The sequence below is a fragment of the Lonchura striata genome, chromosome 8, assembly GCF_046129695.1.
Source record: "Lonchura striata isolate bLonStr1 chromosome 8, bLonStr1.mat, whole genome shotgun sequence".
Classification (NCBI taxonomy): Eukaryota; Metazoa; Chordata; class Aves; order Passeriformes; family Estrildidae; genus Lonchura; species Lonchura striata.
Window position 1 is genome coordinate 36,164,333 of NC_134610.1, and position 17,636 is coordinate 36,181,968.

At 50.1% G+C, this 17,636-nt stretch overlaps 1 pseudogene; it reads left to right on the forward strand.

Moving 5' to 3' along the window:
• The window catches only part of LOC144246656 (transient receptor potential cation channel subfamily M member 8-like), a 29,328-nt pseudogene extending 21,563 nt beyond the window's left edge, over positions 1–7,765 (forward strand).
• Positions 7,766–17,636: the final 9,871 nt, after the last annotated feature.

The window sequence follows — 17,636 nt, forward strand, 5'->3', positions numbered from 1 at the left end:
GTAAATGCTGGTTGGAAGCCATCCAGAATGGCATTTTCAGAAGCTTTCATCTCACAGGGGTAAGGTGAGCCACAGTCCTTTTTACCTGGTTCTGGCTTTTGTGGAGCCTGTTCGATGCCAGGGGGATATCCTGTATTCCAAAACATGCCTTGCTTTTGTGGTTGCATAAATATTTTTGAAGTTCTCTGAATGGGAGTGGTCAGTTATTACCATGTGTGTTGTGAAATTAGGAGCCATCCCTGTGTGGCTTGCAACAGACCTGCAGGGGTGCACTGATTGATGCCTGTTGTCCCTTTTCAGATGATAGATGTCTTCTTCTTCCTCTTCCTCTTTGCTGTGTGGATGGTGGCCTTTGGTGTAGCCAGGCAAGGCATCCTGAGGAAGAACGAGCACTGCTGGGAGTGGATCTTCCGCTCGGTCATTTACGAGCCCTACCTGGCCATGTTTGGCCAGTACCCTGATGATATTGATGGTATTTATCTTCTGGGGGGTCCCTCCTCGGTGGGTCAAAGGTTCTGTCCTTCTAAAGGTTGGCCAGCCCTGTGCTGGCCCCCTGCCTCCAAGTCTAATGGGGAGCAGGAATGGAGGGATGAGGGCAGGACCAGCAGAACGAGGAGCTCACTGTTTGCTCTCCCCTCTCTGAGGTACCACCTACAACTTCGACCACTGCACTTTTTCTGGGAACGAGTCCAAGCCCTTGTGCGTGGAGCTGGATGCCAACAACCAGCCCCGCTTCCCAGAGTGGATCACCATTCCCCTTGTGTGCATTTACATGCTCTCCACCAACATCCTCCTGGTCAACCTGCTCGTGGCCATGTTCGGGTACGTAACGAAGGAGCCGTGGCTTCCTGGTCATCCCTGCACTGACATAGCTCTGGGGAAGAGACTGGAGTGCTGGAAAACAGCAGGAAGCCAAGCCTCGCCTCTGCATCTGTCACAGCAGCCTGGGGGAAACTGGTGCAGTGTCCTGGGGAGGGATTGCTGCCTGTCCTTTGCCTCCATCTCTAAGCATCCTCTGCACTGTGGGTGTGGTGCAAACCCCAGCAAACCCATCACAGGGGGTGATGCTGGGTCAGAGCCTTACCGAAATGTGAGTTGGTGCCCAAGTGACCTTGCTTGAGCAGCAGAGTGAGTAGATGAGTTATCATCACTCTTCAGGACACTGTGGTTTTATTAACCTGAGCTGCTGTGTGGTGAGGATAAGTCTGGTACTGATTTGATGGACCTGCCATTTATTGTTCTGACTTAGACCACAGGCAATGTGCCACATCCCCCTGGGACATGCAAAAGGACTTTGTCTTGAGAAGTGCCATCACCTCTAGACCAGCAAGGTCAGGGAATGTCTTCCTCAGCTTCTCCCAGAAATCTTTGTTGCATCCTCTGCAAGCTGTGGCACAGAGTTGATTTAATCATGGGAAGTTCCTCATATCAGATTTTGGGGGTGTGTTGCCTTCATGTCTCACTTGGGAATGCAGCTGGATTGGTGTTGTGCCTCTGTTCCCATTCCCAGCCCTTGTCCTTTTCTGCTTTACACTCATGACAAGAGTACTCAAAACCTCTGACCAGCCTTCTTGAGGACCACAAGTTTATTTTTGTGATTTGATGGTACCTTGGCAGGAAGTTGCTTTGGCAACAGGAGTATTGACAGGACTCCTGGTGCTGCTCAAGAGCATCTCTCAGCTGAATGACTCTGCCAGTGTTTCCTGGCCTGAGATGAGATGCTAGAGAGTGATAAGTTGAGAATGCCTCAGATTTAGGTTCTGCTCTGACCCCTCTTCCCCAGGCTGACCTAGAATCTAAAGAAAATCAGAAATACTATTTTTGGCAAGGCATCCAAATAGGTAAAGCATATCTGTGCCTGGGGAGAGACAAGCTTGCTCATACTCCCTAGGAAGGGTGCAAGTACCTCTCAACAATGAAGGAAAGTATACAGCAGTAAGCCAGCCCTACCCTAAAACCTTTAATATTTGCTAGAACACTTACTTTAACAGTACCTGATGGTAAATGCTCTGGTTTATGCTGTTATGCCAGTAAAAAAACCCTCTAGTTTTCACCAGTTGCATCTATCTTTTACACAAAAAGAGAATCTCCACCAGGTGAAGGTTTGCATTTATCTCACATAAAGGTGCATTAGGCTCTGAGCAGAGGCATTTTGGGAGCATCCATCTGCCACTTAATGTCACACTGAAAGGTCAGGCAGCCTGGGAGCTGCTTGCACCTGTGGTTGTTGCTTTGCAGGGTCCATACAGTGCCTTGTGCTGTGGGTTTGATCTGTGCCTGCAGTGTCCTTAATACGTCTACTATAAATCTCAGGAGCTTTTAAATTTCTTGTAAGTATTCTAGTTTTAGGTTTGGGCTTTTTCCTAAGAAAGCAGTTATCTGCTCAGTTAATAAGACACAATATCTTGTGAAGAAGCATCCTGTTCTCATGTGTCTAGGCTAGAAGAAGACTGGTTAGAGCTGAGGTAGTAGAAGTACATGGAGTATTTTCTTCCTAATCATATATTTTCCTGTTTATTTGTAACTTCAAAGTTTTTTGGTTTTTTTTGTTTTCTACTGTTTTAATTCCACCCATTTGCAAATTACTCTCTAAGGAGGAGAACAAACTAAATAACCTCCTAGTCAATAAAAATGACTACCTTCAGAATGACTAGGGCCCCTAACATCAGAAGGACATGGAGCTGCCGGAATGAGTCCAGAGGAGATTCTCAAAGGGAATGGAGCCAGGCTAGGAGAGCTGAGGGTGCTCACCTGGGGAGAAAAAGGCTCCAGGGAGAGCTCAGAGCCCCTTGCAGGGACTAAAGCGGCTCCAGGAGAGCTGGAGAGGAACTGGGGATAAGGCATGGAGGGACAGGACACAGGGAATGGCTTCCACTGCCAGAGAGCATGGATGGATGGGATACTGGGAAGGAATTGTCCCCTGTGAGGGTGGGCAGGCCCTGGCACAGGGTGCCCAGAGCAGCTGTGGCTGCCCCTGGATCCCTGGCAGTGTCCAAGGCCAGGTTAGATGGGGCTTGGAACAACCTGGGATGATAGAAGGTGTCCCTGCCCATGGCAGGGGATGGAATGGGGTGAGCTTTAAGGTCCTTCCCAAGCCAAACTACTCTGGGATTCTGTGACTATAAAACCATGCCCTGGTACAGTAGAGGAATGCTCTGTTGCTGGCTCTGATGCAGCTCTTTGGTGACCAACTCATCCTGGTTGTGTTCTCTCTTTCCCATCAGTTACACTGTTGGATCAGTGCAAGAGAACAATGACCAGGTGTGGAAGTTCCAACGCTTTTTCCTGGTGCAGGAATACTGCAGTCGCCTGACCATCCCCTTCCCCTTTGTCATCTTTGCCTACATATTCATGGTGCTGAGGAAATGCTTCAAGTGCTGCTGTAACAAAGAAAGCAAAGAGCCATCCATTTGTTGTGAGTTGGATTTTTCCTTGTTGCCCAAAAGTCATCTCTGCAGCAGGTGCATTGCAGTTCCTACGTGGCATCCTGTGCTTATTCCAGGCATTTTGTGCTGTGCTGGGAGATTTCCAAGGGCCATGTAGACCTCTGTCATGCAAATCCACTGTGCTGCTGGAAATCTCTTCAGTAAGATTCAAGTTTTCAAGTGATATTTATCCAGTGCTCTCTTATCTAAGCCATTTCCATGTAGAATTGCCTTGTGTGTGTAACTCATTAAGACTTCAGATTAATCCTAACTCTTTAGGGCTGCTTATGTTGTTTCTCAGCTTTGCAAGGTTGTGGGTTTGGCTTTTTTTGTAATTCATTCTTCTTGCTAGGGAGTGACTGAAAGAGAACAAACAGTTTCCATGTAGCCAAATGAGCAAACCACCTCAAAAATGTGACAAGTCAATGCTCAAGCTATTTATCCTTTTTCTGTTGGGGGACACAGATAGAAATTGTTTTAACAAGCTTTCCCCCTTGCCTCTCCAGCAAATATAGTGTTTTCTCAGCTGAGAGAGAATAAATTGAATTAATTGACAGGCTTTTTCCCATCCATCAGTAACCTGCCTGGTGGCCTGCAGCAGAAGCTGGATTTGTTACCAGTTTAGGAGGAAGGGCCTTCTTTGGCGTATAAAATTGTTTAGCACTAAATCATTTTGGCTGTCTAAATTGCTGCGTGGATTTCTTGCTGGGGAAGCTGTTGGGTGGCAGAAATTCCTGCTCAAATGATGCACAGTTGATGTTGCAGCTCTGAAAGAATGGGAGAGTTAATTAGAGCCAGAAAATGGTTGTGGTTTTGCTGATGATAGGAACTGAGAACTGCAGAGGAAGCACACTGATGTATTGACTGTGGTAAAATCCTGCCTTCCCCTTTAACTCTTATGGAAATGGTTGGGATGCTTGTTGGATTGTGGGGGAACAGCTGAGGGGTTTGTGAGGTCAGAGGAGCACTGGGTGGAAGAAAGGGACTTCATCCATTCACCAGCCTGGGGCTTCTTCTGTCTCAGTTTATTTTATTTTTTTATTTAAACCCCTGTGGTTTATTGTGTCCTTTTGGAACATGACAAAATGCTGAAGTATTACCCTGGAAGACTATGATGCCTCAAAGTGGGCTCCTCTGTATCAACTCCGGAATTTACAGCACCATCATAAAATGTTTCTTAGAGAAGACAATTCTTCATCATTCTGGAGTGTTTCAGTTCAATCAAAAATCATATATCATGGTCCTTAGAAGTGTTACTCCTAATGATCCAATATGGGGTAATGTAGAAACAAATGGAAAGCTCAAACCCAGACGGGATCTTGCTAGAATATCCTGTACCTGTTGAAGCAGAGGCACCTGTGTTAACCAAGACTCAAAAAAAGTACAGAAAGACTTCTGGAGCTTGTAAGGTTGTGGGTTGGTTTTGTGTTTGCTTATTTGTTGGGTTTTGGGTTTTATGTTTGCTCGTATTTTGTGTTTTTAAGTGACTCTGGTTGCCAGGAGCATTCAGTGAAAGGCGTTAGTGTCACATCTGTGAGAGCTGAGTCACAGGTGGGCAGTGGGGCTGTGAGTGCTCAGGATGTGGAGAAGGGAATCATTAACCTCTGAATGCACACACTGACCCAGCCGCTTTGCACCTTGGCTTTCGAACACAAATTAAGTATTTTTCTTTCAAATACATTTCCCAGGCTCAAGAAATGAGGACAATGAAATCCTGGCATGGGAAGCTGTCATGAAGGAAAATTACCTTGTCAAAATCAATACAAAAGCAAATGATTCATCAGAAGAGTAAGCCTGCCTATCTTTGTCTTCATTCTCTTAATTTTCTCTTGAACATTTCTAGTGAAGGCATATTTTCAGCCACTCTAGGTGTTTACAAACTAATGAGTAAGTAAATAAACTCAGCATAAATGTGCTTTTTATTTCTGAAGTGAAATGGTGCTTTTTTGTCTGCTGAAGAGAAGACAAAAAAAGTCTTCCCATGGTGTTTTGAGATCTCATCATGGGAAACAGTGCCACAGCTGACTCTTGCTGTAGCATTAGTTTAGGCTGGATATTAGGAAAAAGTTCTTTATGGAAAGGGTTGTCCAGCCCTGGAACAGACTGCCCAAGGCAGTGGTGGCACCCCCATCTCGGCGTGGGGATTTAAAAGCTGTGTGGATATGGCACTTGGGGACCTGAGTTAGTGGTGGAATTGGTTGGACTTGATCTTTTCCAACTCAAATAATTCTATGATTTTACATTTAGCAGAGAATGTTTACTGTTGGACCTGGAATCTCAGACATTCCCACAGCAGTAATCCAAATGGAGATGTGTAATTAGTAGCATGAGTTGTGGAGACCTCTGAGGAGGGGAAGATGGTCTTTAGAATCATGGTATTTGAAACTTTGGAGACTTACGCTTGGATATTTCTTTGACTGCCAGCTCGTGGAAACATTATCTTTGGGATCTGTCTCACTGTTTTCAGAGTAACAGTATAAGAGGAAAAAAAAAAAGCAACAAAAACTGAAAGAAAACAAGAAAACAGAGCACTGCTCAAGAACAAAACCTGCTCTGTATGATTGCTTAACTTTGCTAACTTCTGGCAGCTTGAATATTTCTCTTAATCAGAGAGAGCTGATAGGAATGGACAAGAAAAACCAGACCCTTCCATATCTGTGGGCATCAACATTGCCATCCACAAATAAGTGTTTAGGTTAAGACTACCCAGAGACAAACAGCATTGCGTAAGAAGCCAAACAAATACCAAAAACATTTCCTTGGTACTGGAAGCAAAAATGTCTTGAGAAGGAAAATGTAATAGCATCCTACTAATAGTAATTTGCATGTTAGTTAATGTACTTGTACTAAAAATGATGCCAGTCACGTGCAGCCCTGCCTCCCTGGGAGGATGGAGCACTGGGGGGAGTTGGGGTGTGGTAATTAGCCAAGTTTTCCTTGGTATCCAGACTGATCCCACTGCTTCATGTTCTCCTTCTGCTTCTAGGATAGTGCATCGATTCAGACAACTGGATGCAAAGGTACTTCTGTCCCAGATCTCTCCGGGAAATGTGATTCTCTCTGGTAAAGCAGGGGGTGTGCCATGGCAAGGAAAATGAGCCTCCCAGAGTTGTGTGCAGTCTTTGTCACTGTCACCAGGACCCCATTTTAATTGGGCTTTTTTACTGTGCTCTTTTGATTCCATAGATAGGAGTGTGTAGGGCGTGTAGTGATTAGGACAGAAGGGAATGGTTTTGAACTGAGAGCAGGATTAGATGGGATAATGGAAAGAAATTCTTGGCTGTGAGGGTGGGCCCACCCTGGAACAGGGTACCCAGAGAAGCTGTGGCTGCCCCTGGATCCCTGGAAGTATCCAAAGCCAGGCTGGATGGGGTTGGAGCAGCCAAAAATGAGCTGTGAGATCCCTTCCAAGCCACAAGAGCTTTCTAATGTGCAGGAAAATGAAACAAAGACACTTGCTTAGCACTGGAGGAGTGTTTCTCAATATTCCTTGTGGGATGGACTAAAGCAGAAGTAATTTCCATCTTAAACTGCAACATTCCGCTGTCTAACAGGTCCATGAAACGCCAGTGGGAAGAAGGGGTGTCACACACTTGACATGTCCCCGTCCCAAAGGTGTCTGTCAAGTTTAGCTTCTGGTGGTGTTGGCATGGTGTAATTAAGCAATATAAGGCTACCCATATACCAGAGAGCACATTATGAGTTTTGTCATACAAATAATTTTTTATGACTGTGATGTTGAAATGGGTATGTGTGTTCACAATGGTTATTTTCTGAGGCTTGACTGAATTATCTGTTTGGCCTCTGAAGTGGGGAGTGGCTTTGGTATGAAGCACAGACTTTTTGGGAAGCTCAGGTGAAAAGACCCACATATACTTCAGAGTATTTTTTTTTGGTTACTGTCAAATAATTTAGATTGCAAAATAATAGCTTGCTTCCAGACTGAAGGGGAAGTGGTGAGTGAGTATGATGCTGCTCTTGAAACTGAAAGGAGATCTGCTAACCTTAATTCTCTCCTGAAAATAAATACCCATCTCTTGCTTTTCTCGTCTGGTAACTGCTGGTTAACTCGCTGAAATAGAGGCATCAGGGCTTGCTGCATTAATTGCCCTGATGAACATTGTACTTGGTACTGTCCTCTCGAGCACTCTTGCATTGGGTGTAATACTTGCAGAGGCAATTACTTGTTACTTTCATTGCTCATTAGCATTGCATTCCTTCAGCTAGATGGACTTTACAAAAATAACCTCCTCTTTTTTTTTTTTTTTAAGCTCTCTGATTTGAAAGGCCTTCTGAAAGAGATTTCCAGTAAAATTAAATAAGTGGAGCTGAAATTCAAGAGCAGCTACTGGAGCAAGGTAAGCCCTCTTTAAATCCATTGTCTGCCTTGAAAAAATTACCAGCATTTGTGGTGTTAAATTGGTGTGTCTTTGAAAGAAGAGCTAGTATTAATTGTTGATGGTTGTATTCATATTGTCTGATACTAGGGAAGAAACGAGACCCAACTTCTCTTCCTCATTTGTGTTTTTCTTTATGAAAAATACAGTTTTCCATCTGGGGTTTCTATCAAATTTTGGCACTGTTTCAAATACCTTGTTTTGCTCGCTTGCCTCTGAATAACTGTGACTAACCCAAGGTTATTTTAGTTGTCTTTTTGTTGGAGGGCCTCTAGAAAATGAGGAGCTGCTGTGCTGGATCCTTTACCCTTGGTATCTTTTAACTCTGAAGAGCAGGCAATCCAAATAGAAAAGACAGAAGTGAGGGCAGGAGTAAGGTTTATTTTTCCACTATCAAAGTGGGGCATTAGGCTGGATTGCTGTAGCCTTCCTGTGTCCTGTACAATAAGCTGCAGTGTGAGGAGCTGACCCAAAGCCTCAGGTCCAGTTTGAGTGTCTGGTCATCAGCCTTGTGTCCTTTTGCCTCCAGTTTCAAGAAAGAATTGTTTTGGGTCCCACAGTGGGATGTGAAAAGCAGACAGAATATTGATGCAGAGAACACTGTCACCTTTAGAGACAGCAGGTTAAGAAGTGTAACTGTTGAATGGGATAATCTGGAACAACTTGATCAGCCCGGACATTACGGCCTGGCTCTTTCTTCCACAGAGTGGTTTCGTCCAAGAAACCTTAAACCTGTGCCAAACATTCCCCAGTCCGCTCACTCTTTTCCTGGGAGAACTGGATATTCACTTGAACTGAGTGCCTTTTAGTCATGAATGACTTGCAACCACCTAATAAAATCTACAAGGATCACCAGTTCCTGGGTGCTTCTGGGATGTGCTGGACTCCAAGTTGCCTAAAAAATAGGCTGTAAAATAGTGGAACTCTGGAGGCCATTTAGTCCAGTGCTGCTCAAACAGTGCCAGCGCTGATCAAAGGGAGCTGCAATGTGGCTGGAAAACAGGTTGTAATTAGATACAGGGGGGCAGCCTGGGACAAGGGACAGTAGTTTATGGTGGAGCTTGTGGAAAGGGACCTCTCATGATGGATAGCAGTGCCTTCAGAAGAATCCTAGAATCCCAGAGCGGTTTGGGTTGGAAGGGACCTTAAAGCTCATCCAGTTCCACCCTCTGCCATGGGCAGGGACACCCTCCCCTGGACAAGGCATCCAGTCACCCAAGCTGATGTCGAGAGGATGAAAGCAAAGCCTTGAGGTGGGCTGGGAGTTCTACTCACCAATTCTTTCTGTTGCTCACACAGGTACCAATTCATGAAGAATAATTGCTTGAAGCTGGCAGCACCCCCCAAGCAGATGGTAATGGAGGCACCAGAGTATCAATGTCTCAGCAGGAGTCAGCAGGATTTTCTTGCAATTTTTATTTTTGTTGATCAAACAGCCCTTTCTGCTTGTTGCAAGGTTGTGGTGAAACTGGAGATGGCTGCTTATCTCCTGACATGATTCCTGTGTTACCCAAACTCTTCTCATCTGCCCTAAGGTCCAGTGGCAGCAATTAGTCCTTGTTAAGCTGCTGTTGCAAATCACTCCTATTTCCAAGAGTTCTGCTGCTGTTGCCAAAATCCCTTTGCTTTTCCATTTCACTTGGAGGGACCTGTGCATGGGTTTCCTTCAAGCACTAATTGCATGTCTGAATGAATCAATCTCCCTTCCTGTTCTGCCCTGTAGTAGCTGGATCTTGCTTGTTCCTTGCACGGGCTGTCAGACCTGCTGGGGTCTGGAATGCTGGTGTGCCAGAATGTAGTGGATTTCAGCATCATCCCCCCAAGGAAAGCCTTTGGTCCAACCCTGCATCCCTATTTCAGACTGTAAAGGAACATTGTGGACTTGTTCCCCCTCTACCCGGAACCTTTCAGCAGTGCAGAAGTTCAGCTATTACAGCCCTGCATGGGAGAGACATTAATTTATCTAGGAACTGTTTCTAAGGCTTTGTGGGCAATCCTTCCTTGGTTTCAATCATGAAAATTTGTATTCTGGGAATGTTGGAATTCATTTGACTTTTCCAATGTGTGTTTGCTGATGTTTGCAGCTGGAAATGGAGAAGAGATTGTTGGAACCTTTAAACAGAGCAGTGCTTGATATGGTGAGGTGGCGCTTTCTGTCTAAAATAGCAGCTGAATTCTGTCACCTTTTTTTTTTTTTTTTTTTTTTTTTTTTTTTTTTTGGTATAGCTGAGAGCATAGCCAACTGAAGGCACTACAAATAGCATTTATTTACATGGCAAAGCATTGTATCAACCTTCCTTCCCAGTGTCTAGGAATCATGGAATCATAGACTCACCAGAGGAAAGGACCTGCAAGGATCATGGAGTCCAACCCCTGGTCCTGCACAGACATCCCAACAATCCTATCCTATGCATCCCTGAGAGCATTGTTCAAATGTTCCTTGGGCTCTGTCAGCCTGGGGCTGTGCCCATTCCCTGAGGGCGTCTGGTCAGTGTGCCAGCACCATCTGGGAAAACCTTTTCCTAAAATTCCACCTGACCCTGCCCTGACACAGCTCCAGCCACTCCCTCAGGTGCTGTCCCTGTCACAGAGAGTAGAGATTGGAGCTGTCCTTTGGGAGAGAGCTGCCAGTCATGCTGAGACCTCCTCCTCTCTCCAAGCTGAACAAGCCAATTGACCTCAGCTGTTCCTCATACAGCTTCCCCTCCTGGCCCCTCATCATCTTCATTCCCCTCTTTGGATACTCTCTGCAAGTTTTATATCCATATGATACATTCAGAGAGGTTGCTGCTCTTTTCTCTCTGCATTTTATCACCCAACTGTACTGTATGCTGTGCATGACATCATCCTGGGGGCTCCAGCACTAACAATAGCAGTGGTATTTGTTTTCATGTGGAAATATTTCCTGCTGAAAAATAAAGGAGCTGGGTTTTCACTGATTCACTTGGCAGTTAGCTGCATCATAAATTCTTGAGATAAGGTTCCTTTCTGGAAATTATTTTTCCCATATCATTTGTCTGCCTTGGATGTGAAAATTGTGCTTTTTGTTCACTCCCTTCCTATATAAAACCTGTGGAATGCTTTAAACCCTTCCGGGAAATCCCAAGGGCCTTGCCTTGGAAGAATATACAATAGACTCTCCACCTAGGCTTAAAGAGAAGACTTCTGCCATGGAGCCTTGCAACACCAGGATCCACCCCAGTTTCTTTCCCCGTGTCCCAAATTCTTGCATTTTTTCCTTTCCCTGTTTCCTCATTGGTTGTGGTATCCCTGGTGGCCGGCCCCATCTTCCCTGTAGGCCAATGCCCTTTGCTCTGCCCTTTGTGCTGCCCCTGTGCCCTCAGACCATTGGCCACTGACCCCTGCTTAACCTTGTGCAGAGCACATGGCCAGGTCTTTGTCCCTGATCCCTTCAGCCAGGTGGATGCAATAAACCTTTGCTGGAATACATCATAAATAGACCCTTCCTGTCTTTCCTCTGCTGGGCTATGTGTGTGTGTGGACTTGAAATGGCTGTTCTTGTGGCCTTACTCAGAGCAGCTTCTGAAGGTGACACTTTGAAGAAGGCTGCAGCATGTCTAGCACCCTGCCATGTGGCAACAAAAACCTGCTGTGTGATTGCCTGAAGCTGTAGAGATCTATTGTTGTGTGAATGTAACTGTGCAACCATGTTCTGTAAGGTCTGAATTCTGGAGTCAGTCCATGTGCAGTGCTGCAGCCAGGGGCACCAGCCCGTGCTGCACATGCTGCTCCCTTCCCAGAAGCCGCGCGGGCTCTGCTCCAGGCTCCTGCGGCCCAGCCGGGGCCGATGGAGCCGCGGCCCGGCGGGGCTGCGGGGCGGCACCGCGGCTCCCCGGGCAGCAGCCGGCCCTCTGCCCCTCCAGAGCCAGCGCCAGGATTTGGTGCCAGCACCTTCACGGTGGGCAGGGGAGCCCTGCAGGCGCTGTTTGTAGAGAGCGCTGCCGGCTCCAGGACGGTTTAGATGAATGGAGACGAGAGATCTCTGAAGGCTGCTCTTGGGGTATAAGGTTTATTAGGGATGGAGAAAGGTCCTGCTTTGAGCTGCCAGACGCAGCACGTGGCGAGGCTTGAGAGGGTGAGGGAAGTTCCATGAGGAGGGGAAGTTCCAAAACAGCGTCTGGCCCCTCAGAGCCCCCTTATCAGGGGGCTTCAAGGTGGGCTGGAACAAGGCTTGGGCCAATGGGGTTACATGCACTTGATGTTTCAGGGGAGGGTTACAGGTGCGGGGTGAACCATACATTTTGGGGGGTGAGATGGAACAGTCCACTTGACCCCAGGACCCATCCGTAGGCAGGGGCATTGTCCGGCTAGCAGAGAGGACTGTTCTCATCCTGGCTGTATTATTTATTAATAATTATATTTATCCATCCTTCCCTACAGCTGTTGTCTGGCTGCTGCCAATAAGGGGCAGGGGGCAGAGGCAGGGCTGGCTGCCAGCCCGGGCCCTCGCGGCTGCCCAGGCCAGGTGCTGTGACTGAGGCCCCCTGACAGAGAGCTCTGGGCCCGCAGAGCTGCGGCCACCATGGGGAGGGTGGCCACGTCTCCTGGAGCAGGGCTGTGGAGGCACTGCTGCCCTGGTGGCTCTGGACCCCACAGAAACAGCACTGGAACATGCACAAGAACAGCAGGTCTGCTTTCAGCACTTCCCTTGGCTGCTCCTTTAGGGTGCTTGCACCACACTCAGAGACACAGAACACCTTCTTTTCCTCTGAGAGTTATTCCTGGCCTCTTCATTTTTCCAATGCACCAGGTATTAGCTGCTGGCTTCAACTAGACACATAAACTGCTGCATTAAACTTTCAACTCAGCTGTTTTTTTAATCCAGAATGCTTTAAAAATGTGCAGAAAAGTCCAATGAGACGTGACTGTGTCTCTGTCTTGTGAATCTCACTAGCTATTGGAGCTTTTGTGTTGCTGCTAATCCCTTCTATGAAAAAAATTAATTCTAGGGAAGAGCAACATCATCTGACAGACACCAAGCATTGCCAGCAGTTCCTCCAGGTGTTCCTGCCAACAGCCCCTGCAGGAAGGAGCACAGTCCCCAGTGCACGTGGGTGTGGCCCCCTCTGGCACAGAAGCCCCCAGGGGCACAGGTCTCTGGGGCAGGAGACGGGCACCAGCCCTGCCAGGGCTCGGGGGCTGGCAGGTCTGCTTGGGCAGGGACTCTGCCACAGCTGCTGGTGTCAGCGTTCCCAGGCCCCAGGGCTCAGAGCAGCATTCGTGCCCTGGCCCACAGTTCCTTGTGCCACAGTTCCTTGTGTGTGCCACACCCATGGGTTTAGGATGACCATGGACCGTGGCAGCTTCCATGGAAGGTCCCGTGCCCTTCCCAGTGCGGCTTCGTCGGCAGCCCTGGGGGCTCCTTCTGCTGCCCTGAGCCCGCAGAGCAGGGCAGCGTTTGCTGATGGTCTGAGCCCTTCCTAAAGATCCTGTTGGGCTGTCTCAGACACTTGGGGCCAGGGATTCCTGCCAACCTGGGCCACTTTGAGTGGGCAGGGGGTGGCCCCAGGGCAGGTGCAGTGTATGCAAGGCCCTTTGTGACACATGCAGCATGGAATGGAGCTGGGTGTCCAAGGGCCCTTCGTGACACGGTGCAGCATGGAATGGAGCTGGGTGTCCAAGGGCCCTTCGTGACACGGTGCAGCATGGAACGGAGCCCGGTGTCCAAGGGCCCTTTGTGACACGTGCTGACATAGGAGCTGGAAGTGGCAAGAGCACGCCACTCTGCTCAGAGCAGGCGACCAGAGAGGACGGGACAGAGCGGTGCTGTGAGGAGCCCCCACACAGCGCGCTCATTCCTGTCCAACCCGGAGTGTTTCTGAGGCATAGTTCTTGCAGCTCACCTTGAGGCCAGACCACAGGACTCGGTGAGCTGTGGCCTTCCAAGGCTTCAATTCTGCAGGTGCCCTTGAGGGCAGACCGTGAGACTTGGTGCCCCAGATTTTTCCAAGGCATCTCTCCTGAGGGGTAGCCAGAAATCCGGTCAGAGACATGGGGCAGGGAGCCCTGAGAGTGCCCAAGCTGACCTGGGTAGAGGAGGAAGAAGGCGGCCCTGCAGCTGCCCCAGCACAGGAGACTGAAGAGGTGGTGCCATTCCATCCACCACAGGAGGGTAAGTGGCAGAGCCAGGCCGCAGGGCTGGTGCCTTCAGCCAGCTTGGCTCCATCACACCCCACCCCATCCCATCCCATCCCATCCCTTGGGGACGTGCCCATGGACAGGACGGAAGAGGGGCCCGGGCAGACACCCCACAGTGGCCGTGATCCATCCACCTGTGGCATCCTGGGGCTGTCCCTGCCTCGGCAGCGCAGGGCGGGCCTGTGTTCTCCAGCCCCTCCTGCAGCCCCTCAGCCCTGGCTGCGCTCGCTCTTTGCCAGATGCAGCCCTGGACCAGACACGAGAACAGAAACCCAACCATGGCCGCTTCCACAGAACAGCAAAGGTACCTGAAGCCATCCCCACCTGGGCTGGGCCTGCTGTCACTGCTCAGCCGAGCACCGAGCACCGTGTGTGGAGCACTCCATGTAACATCCATGGCTTTTTGCCCTTCTCCTTCAGCTCGTTTGCAAATTCATCAAGACAATTCGGCAGGAAGAGAACATTGCCAGGGGCGCTGGGCTCAGAGCATACTCGCCCATCTTCCAAACCAAGACCAGTGCTGCCCTGCTGGATTTGCTTGTACAGGAAGGTTTTTACAATCCAAAGCAAGTAAGCAGCCTGTGGCCAGGGTTTGGTCCTCCCAGGAATTGCTTGGCCTCCTAAGGAGGCCACTGGTGAGCCTTTGAGGCCATCGCAGTGTGGTGGGAAGGGAAGCACTTCTCTGGGGACACTGGGAACACTGCTCCCTCTGGCAGCTTTCCAAGTCTCCCCGTGCCTTCTCCAGGTCCCTGCCATGGTGAGATACATCCACCAGTGGCTCATGGCCAATGATTCTGCTGAGCACAGGCTGGACAACGCCCTGCTGTATCTCACAGAAGCGCAGCCAAAAGACACAGTAATGACACTCCTGCGTGTGGCCCCATCCTGTGACAGGTAAGGGGCCCACCTGCCTAGAGGTCTCACAGCTCACCACAACCCATCGCCCTGTACAGCCTGTGCCAGGTGTCTGACCAACAGAAGAGTTTCAGGGCCCTCTGGCTGCTCCCTTTCCCAGCCCTGGCGTGTCACCCCTGAGCCTGCTGTCATGCTCCCTTGTTGCCCCACAGGGGCCTGTCCCCACAGGGCTGGGCTGCCTGGCTGCTGCTGGAGAGGGCCAGTGGGCAAAGGCAGAGCCGGCAGTCAACCCGGGCCCCTAGAGATGCCCAGGCCACGGTGCTGTGTCTGAGATGCCCTGAGACAGAGCTCTAACCCTGCAGAGCTGCCATGGCCATGTGGAAGACCATCATGTGCACGCCCAGGACTGCAGAGCTGGCACAGCGGATACTCCTGGATGTGCTGGGGAGCTGGCCAGAGCACAGCACATGCACCTCCGATGGGGACAAAACGGGTGTCTTTGCCCTGGCTGTGAGTTTCTGCCAGTGGCCTTTGCTGGCCCCAAGGCTGCCTGTCCTACAGCTCTCCATCCTCCTTCCCCCACTGCATCTCCCTTCCTCAGGCACTGGCTTGAAAGCTGGCCTAGGGACAGCTGCAGGGCCACCAGGCCTGCTGCTCCCCCTGTGTCTCTCTGGGCCTCTCCCTGCCACGCTCGGGCCCTGTCACACGGACACCTCAGCACTGAGCGCTGTCTTGGGGGGCTTTGTCCTTTGCAGGGAACTGTGGTGATATGGAAGATCCTCCAGGAGCCCAGTGTCCCACGTAAAGTGATGGTGCATTTCCCGCAGTTATTTGTGCATCTGCTCTTCCAAGTGTTCTCCAGCACCAAAGAGATGCCAGAGGCGGTTGATACCTTCTGGAAGGGATGCCAGGAAGAACACGGCCTTGCTACCAGCCCCAACAGGTGCTCCATCCCAGTCCTTCTGTTCCTGCCACATGGACAGGGCAGGAGCCAGTGCTCCCAGTGTGACCCGGGCTTTGCTCTGCACTCAGGTTTGCAGTGAGAACCCTGAAGTCCCTGCTGTGCCGAAAGCAGTATGAGCATGTGGTGGTGTCAATGGAACGCAAGCGTGGCTGGGACACGCTGCTCTGTGCTGACACCCACCATTATGCTGTGGGTCTGCTGGCCAGGTGGGACCCCTTTCCCATTGCTCTCAGCATTTGTGCTCTGTGTCTGGGGTGTCCTTCACAGTCCCTTGGTCAGGGGCCAGAGACCCTTGTCACTGAGGGACAGCCAAGGAGACTGGAGAAGGTTGGGAGAGCAGGGTGCCCACAAAGAGTCACCTTCCTAATGGCCCATTTCTCCTTTCTGTGTGCTGGGGAATGACCAGACCACTGTGAGTTAGTTCTGGGGAGAGGTCTGTTCCCCTGGCTCATAGTCTTAATTAAGCGACTTTTACTCCTGACAGGGAGATGTCCTGCATCTCCATATCCTCATGTTCCCGCATCTTTCACTATCTGCTCCGGCTGCTCAGCTCACAGAAGCCACGCTGGGATCTGCCTGCCCTGGCCTTCATTGTGGAGGTGAGCCTGTTGGCCAGCGCTGCCTGGCTCTGCTGCCTCCCAGCTCTCTGCCCTCTCGCAGCCGCAGCTGCCTGGGACGGTGCCCACGCCCTGTGCTGCTGCCTGGGCCCCGCCCTGTGCGGTTCTGGGCTCCTGCCAGCCGGGTCCCCTGTCACTGCCCTGTGCCTTTCAGGTCCTTGAGCACCTGGAGTTGAGTGAACACAATGCTGACAGAGTCCAGCAAATCTTCTCAAGGCACCTGTGGAGCGAGTGCAGGGAGAAGCGTTGCCTGGCACTCAAGGCCCTTCTCAAGCTCACTGACGATCCCTCAAGGGTGAGAAGGGGGCAGCAGCTGAAGCCATGCAGGCAGCGTGGGGCTGGGGAACGCTGTTGCTTGGGCTGCGTAGGGCTTCGTCCGCTGGGACAGCCACTCCCAGCTCTCCTGCCTCCCGCTTCAGCTGCCCGAGTGCTTCGGGACAGGCCTTTGGCTTCTGGGCCCTGCGGCAGCAGAGTTGCCTTTCACAAACTTGTGTTCTACACAGACCAAAAAAATGTGGAACCTGACTGAACGTCTTGTGGAGCTCCTGCAGGATGCAGATGGAGAGATTGTTAAGATAACAGTCATGGTACTCAACTTTATAATCATGGACAAGGACATGTGGATCCCCAGCCCCACTGTCCTGCAGCTGGCTGAGTCCCTCCTGCCTCTCTTTGACCATGTAAGGCTCCGTACCCCCAGCCACAGCCACTGGCTGATGCCAGGACACTTGGTGCCCTGTGGATTTTCAGGCCTGTGCCCAGCTGAGCCCTTTGCAGCCCATGCTGAGGTCTTATTTTCATCTCTTCACACAGGACAATAGCCAGGTACAGCTGCTCTCCATATTGCTCTTGAGAACATTGCTGAATCTTCCACTGGAAAAGGGAAGAAAGGCCCTGAAGGCACAAGTGTGCCACAGTGTGCTCCCACTCTTCTTCCACTGCCATGATGAGAACTGGCAGGTGGCAAAGGTGAGGACGCAAGGGCTGCTGCTGTCCCCCTGGGAGGGGGCTCAGCTGCCTCCTGCCCTGGTGCCTGGAGGGCTGTAGCCTCCTCCAGGCCCTGGCACAGAGACGCTGATCCTGGGGGCCCTTGGCTGCAGGGCATTTCCATGTTTCTGCTCTTCTCCAGGCTTCTTGGAAAACGCTGCTTTGTGTGGCCAAATTCCTGAAGAGAAGGGATCTTGAAAAATCTGTAAAGAAGGAGAAGCTATGGAGGTTC